At 52.2% G+C, this 6,091-nt stretch overlaps 1 protein-coding gene across 1 annotated transcript in view; it reads left to right on the top strand.

Annotated features, from left to right (window-relative positions):
- CSUI_003506 (uncharacterized protein) overlaps window positions 1–5,316 on the top strand; it is a 7,221-nt gene extending 1,905 nt beyond the window's left edge. The window contains exons 2-4 of the mRNA XM_068063703.1: window positions 912–951; window positions 1,666–2,523; window positions 4,789–5,316. The gene's annotated coding sequence lies outside the window, so the exon portion shown is untranslated. The remainder of the gene's footprint in view (window positions 1–911; window positions 952–1,665; window positions 2,524–4,788) is intronic.
- The last annotated feature ends 775 nt before the right edge of the window (window positions 5,317–6,091 follow it).

Genomic DNA, 6,091 nt, shown 5'->3' with positions numbered 1-6,091 from the left:
TATTTAAAGTTATATTTGAGCCATTATTATTATGCAATTTCAATCAACTGGTATTCTTTTTGTTTAGTATTAATTATTTCTAGAAAACAATTCACGAGAAAGAAAGCTATTTGTATTACATGAAAAATTTTCAACACATTTCTGTCAATTCTTTTTCATTGGTACTTGACCTCTAATACAAAATAAACACTTGTAGTTTGAAATAGAAACTAATAGGCAGATTGAGTAATTTTCACCTCAAACTCTTCATCACATGGGAAAAACAATTATGTTGGCATCTAATTTTTCTTAACTTTTTTTTGGAGGAAAGTAAAAATTGAAAACATCCTGCTCAGCGCATTTAAAAGAAAAGTGGCTGACAGGTTGGGAGCACCGACTTGCTAATTTGGTATATAATTTAGGTGCCGTCACTACTAGTTGGGAATCAAAGCAAATGCGTTCTTGAGAGGTGTTGAAGTGTTCTGGCAACTGAGTCTCAGCTCCGTGCATAGCGCCGTAGCCCTTCTGTCTGATCGTGTCGACCTGTTGCGAAGGATCCGTGTGAAACACTGCTACGGGGAACATATAAAGAGGGACATGCGCTGTATGCACACGAACCCCTCCGTAACCAATCGTCGACCGCCAGAGGTCCTTGGCACTTTTGGAGCATATAACGGGCAGCGTGGGAAATTGCCGGACTTACGTCACAGACCACAGAAGTAGAGTGTACTAAGCAGTCCGTGCGACATTAGCTCCTTAGGACAGTGTTGTGGCCCGCCGCCCGTTGCGCACTTTAGTCGTGCACACAGGGGCTTACCGTCGGCTTCCCGGCTGCAGCTGTTTCACGAGTACCTGTGCATGGTCTTTCAAGGTTCCGGGAGAACGTCAGATTGTTCGGCTATGTTCCTGGGCACTCTAGGGTGTGTCTGCAGGGGTCCATGCGAGTCCGCGGCACCGCAAGGCATCCAATTGGTGAGCGGCCTCGGGGCTTGTGGTCTCAGCGCGTAAGCACACTGCAGCCGCACTGCTCTTAGTCAGACTGTTAGTTGACGGGGTAGCAACGCCGCGCCGCGCCCGCAGCCGAGAACCCAGGCGCTGAGTTCCACATTCCTTTGCGTATTCTTCTTGCAGGGAGGGATGGGCGCCGCGCCCGTCAAGCCCAACGCCGCTACACTCGAAACAAGATCCGTATCTCTTCCTGCTCGTCCGCGATAGCAAAGGTGTCTGCTAAACGCAGGTGACCGAGTGAGCTCGCACGCCTCTGCCGCTTAGCCTTTCTGCCGCCTGATCAGCTGTGTAGATCCATCCTCGACACGTAAACGCTCCGCAATTTCCTGCCGGTGGCGCAACAGAAGACGTGGCTGTTCACCCTCCCAGCACGTAGGGTTACCCCTGATTCAAGAGTACAGTCGGGTCGCATAGCCTGTGCACCTGAGGCCCACCAGCCAGTGGCATGTGGCTCTCCAGCCGAAGCAAGCCTACTCAGTCTCAGAGCACGAAAAGACAGGGCGTAGCACCTATGTATGGAGTCTCCCCATACAAATGACGATCAAGGAGCGCTGTTGTAGAGATCGCCGTCCCGCCTGATTGGGTCATTTGCTGCGAAGTGTTGCGGCCGCGGACTCGTGTTACAAGTGTTGCTTCTGCAAAGCCTGCGCACTGCCGCGTTTCTTCTGTTGGTCACAGGACAGCAAGCCAAGGTAGACGAGGAAGCAGCTCACCGACGTCGGCCAGAAGCGATCACGTTCGCCAACCTCTCATGGCGTCCTGCGATCTTCTATCCTATGACAATCCATGACCAGTGCACCGAGGCCGATGAATAGTCGGGCTGAAGACGCCCCGGCGGCATGCACGACTGTGCTTTCCAGCCAACAGACTGGCAGCCACCCCCGCCTCCAACTCACATTCCAGCTGCACATGTAGAATAGATCCGCTGATCATGACCGCGCTAGCAAAGGCTACTGCGGGTTGGTCAAGTCAGCTGTGAGACAACGATGACAGAAGCATGGGCTGGTTTTGACACCGACGTTGGCAACACTCTTGCGCACGTGCCTTTTATTTGCCGCGGAGAACCAGCCTACAACAGAGCTGTTGTTCAAATCTCTTGCAAGAGAGGTGTGAGCTGGTTCCAGTGCCAGCAAGGTTGCGAGACCTAACCCTCGGCCAAGGGCATACGCTTCTGTAGCTAGCTTGGAAACATCAACACGTGGTTTTTTGTCCAGAACCCCTATGGCTCTCGCCTCGCGGAATGGCACGCCGAGGAGGAAGGGTACCGTACACAGAGGATACAGGCAGAGATACCCGCTTCCAGCTTTTGACGCCTGCTTCGGCTCCCTGCGCCATCATGGAGTTGAGCCGTGCCAGCTTCAGAAATCGCTGCGGGGCGCACGTAGCCAGTGCGGTACTGTACTATTGCGACAGTTGTAGCGTATTCTCCACACAGTGCGTCGACTAGAAAACCTCTCTGGATACATGCGGCGGCCACGGTTCTTCAAATAGAGCTAGGCGATGCCTGGAGTGGGGCGACCTGCGAAGCCAACGCCGGTAAGGGAGCTGTGCCCACGTTCGCTGGGCGAGGAAGCGTTCTCTTGTTGGTAGGCGGAACCCGCTCGCGTCTGGCTGCTGCAAGAGGGCGGACCTCCCCCTACGAGAGCGCGATAGGCTGCAATCTCGTCTCTCTCTTTCTACAACGGTACTCTGCTCTTTCACAGATGTCCGTACATTCCAGTTAGTGCGGCAGGCAGTTTTGGAGCCACAGCGTGCTAATAATAAGCTGAGACGACAAGAATGTACAGCAAGGCATTTTAACGCAGTCAAGAACGGACATTTCTACACTGCCACTGAGGAACGTCTTGGCCTCCGAACTCGCAAAAGGGGGGTCCTTCTTTCTTCCCCACGGTACAATGATCGATGGTGGCTCCGAAGCACTTCCCTGATCACTTAGGTCGTGGCACCCCAGGGGTCGCACCGCTTGCACCTACGTTCCAGCGACAGCGACGCTACCCCCGCGCGGGGCCCCGGGACATGCTGGTCAGCTAGCACGCGAAAGGGACCACCCCGGACGGCGGGTGAGTGAAGGCAAGTGTAGCAAGGTCCTGCTAAACACGTCGGCCGAGCCGGGAAGCCTCCCCCAGAAAGCTTCTACGTGAAGTATAGCTCGTCTAGCTCACAATTTCGTACCATTCTTGATTTTCCGCTGACTTCCCCTATTTGCTTGCAAACCTCCGCTTTATCCGAGACTGCGGCCAGCCTCTCCTCCGGGTGCTGTTTGAAAGCGTCATCCGGAATTGGCACGGATTCGAACCTTTGACCGCTCGGTCCCAGAATCCGATGATACCACGGCGCCACTTAGCACGGCCGAGAGTTGGTCGCGGGGACTCCCGGTACCGCTTCGACACGGTGGCACAGGCAGGAGCCGAACCCAGGACCAGCCGGTCTACAGTCTGTGGGCTTATGATTGTGCTCGCAGGCTTCCAATGCAATAGCGTACCGTTCTCTCCTCGTCACTCGGGGCCACCCTGTGTCAAAACTCTCTACACGAGTGCAGAATTTTCTCTCATACCAGATAGCACAAAAGCAGACAGCACATAAGAAAACGTACTACGACACATACAGGTTCGATGCCAGTGGCAGAACATATTGTGTCATTGTACATCGATTATATCAGAAACAAAGGACGTGTAGCCATACCCCAAACACAGCTGGTACTATGTAAGGACAGAGACTAGCCTTGCTCATGAACGTGTCCGGACAGGGAGATATTCCTTGCGGCACTCTCCTACCTCTTCTTCGTCATTTTGGGAGAGGGTCATTTTAGGAGCTGTGAGACACTGCACATAATTCGCCGAGTGCTTCACCGGATTTGACTTGAGAGTGGTCTCAGTTGACCCTCGAGTGGTGCCGTGTGACTTCCGTTGCAAGAGCGGCGGACTCAAGCCAGTTTAATGCCGTGGCGACTCTGTGAGAGGCCTCGACTCGTCGTCAGAAAGGGGAGTGGATGTTGGTCACTAGGCGGAGGTCTCTGTGGACTAGTCAACGCCTGCGGAGACCGAAGGCTGTACGAGGCAGTTAAGAAAGAAAGCCTCCCGCGCTGCGCTTCACACTTCACGCAGCACTATACACATACGCGTAACTTGTGAGAGGTGAGATCTGAACCCTATGAAGGAAGAGGGGTCAAACTGGCCGAGTTTGCAAACGAGAAGTGGAGAGTGGAAAGAGAGTGACAATTTTGACAATGATGTCAAGGAGCTGAATGGAAGCCCGACTCGAACGCGTTCTTGGCGTGGAATGCTGATTCGATTGTCCGTCTTTTCGCTCGTCCTGATCGAGAAGAGGAAGGGGTTTGTTCGCAGGTGGATAGTAAGAATTTTTTTTTCTTTTCCGTGCCAACATTCCTGTTCTTCTCTCCTTTTTCGTTTTTTGCTTTCTTTCCGATTTCCCTCACATTCTCGGTATCTTCCGAAGACCCTCCTGGAGGAAGCTCGCCTCTACGTCACTGTGTATGAGCGTGGTTACGTGCGAATAAAAGGATGAGAGACAGAGAGTAGGCCAGAAAGAAGGCGAATGTGCACGTACATTGTACAGACACCCACGAGCAGTACGATCTTCTTCGCCACTCCTGTCCCCTTGAGCGTCGACAAAGCACACTTCCTCCACTCTCTCAAGTTGTACGCACACATGCAGGCAGACACACAACACAGAGAGAAGTTCAGGCAATCTTAGAAAGGAAACACGCTGTTAGAGACTCGCACGCGTGTAGTTTTTCTTTCCCTCTTCGCTTTCTCTCTGTGTCTCTTTTTCTTCTTCCAGGATAGCTGGCATTCGAACTTTCGTCCTTGGTTTGGAATAACCCCTCGGCCCACTTCTCTATATACTTCTTCCTCTACCGCGTCTAGGCACGACATACCTCTCCGGTATATCCACAAATATCTGCAAATGTATATGTGTTCATCTGTATCACTGCATGGGTTCACCTGTTTTATCACGTCTCGTCATTCTCAGTTTTTGTCGGAGCGTGTATGTGCATGGCGGTACGGATGAGTGAGAAGCAGGTCTGTTTTTTTTTTGCTCTCCGTATAGTATCTCACAGAAACATTTTCTCGCAGACGAGTTCTCTCCTCTTATGTGTGCTATGGGTAACAGCGTTCAACAGCACACGAACCTCTCTCTATATGTATGCGTAGCTCGTTCCGTCACTCTCCCCTTCCACTTTCTTTTGAAATCCTTCATCGTCTTACCTCCCCCTTTTCTATGTGATTCTCCTTCTCCGCCCTTCCGTGTACGGCTACATATAACCACTTTTCCCAGGTGAAACTTGCTTCGGACCCTGACCGCTCAATGTTGTATTCGTGACAACCCGTGCCGTGACCCGGGATGAACGTGAAGGTAACTCGACAGGACCGACGGGAAACGTCGCTCAAACGCCGCAGGCGGTTTCAGCCCACCGTGTTAGCTTCTGGTCTTGCCGGCACCCGCGTGAGCGACTAGTCTAACACGCCGTGCTCCCTGAATCAGATAAACTCGTTATCGTGTAGCTGAATGATAATCTAGTGTGTAGTCGCACCAAAGGACTACCCGGCGCACGTATTATAGATAGGGGAACGGAAAACGGTAAACCCCCGATACCTGACGCTATTCCAGAGTATCATAAGCATTCAGTCAGTATGGGTAAGGGGCAATTACACGAGGTTGAGAAGCAGCTACAAGAATCTTTAAGCTAACACTCCCGCCGACCGCCACTTGGGCAGCCCCACTGTTCTTCCGATCCAAGGGTTGCTGCGTTGGGTTATAAATCCTAGGCAGCCGAATAATCTCCGACCAGGGACTAGTATCCAATGCCAAAAGTTCACACCCCTGCACCTTTCTCTCTCTCGCCTCTTTCTCGCGCGCATTTCTCTCATGCGCCTCCCTCTCTCTCGATTTTTTTTCGAGCGCATTTTCCTTATGCTCCTCTCTGCTTCTTAGCTCGTCCTCTTGCGAGTTGATAAAGATACCAGGCAAAGCTCGGTGGTTTACTAAGCTAGACCTGCAATCACGGTACCACCTCGTGCTAGTAGCTAGGGAAGCCCAGTGGAAGCGATCACTCAGGACCAGGTATGGGCAGTTTGGGTGT

This window comes from Cystoisospora suis, assembly GCF_002600585.1.
Source record: "Cystoisospora suis strain Wien I chromosome Unknown contig_1577, whole genome shotgun sequence".
Lineage (NCBI taxonomy): Eukaryota > Apicomplexa > Conoidasida > Eucoccidiorida > Sarcocystidae > Cystoisospora > Cystoisospora suis.
The sequence above is the reverse complement of the archived record's forward strand: the minus strand, read 5'-3'. Positions and strand labels throughout refer to the sequence as shown.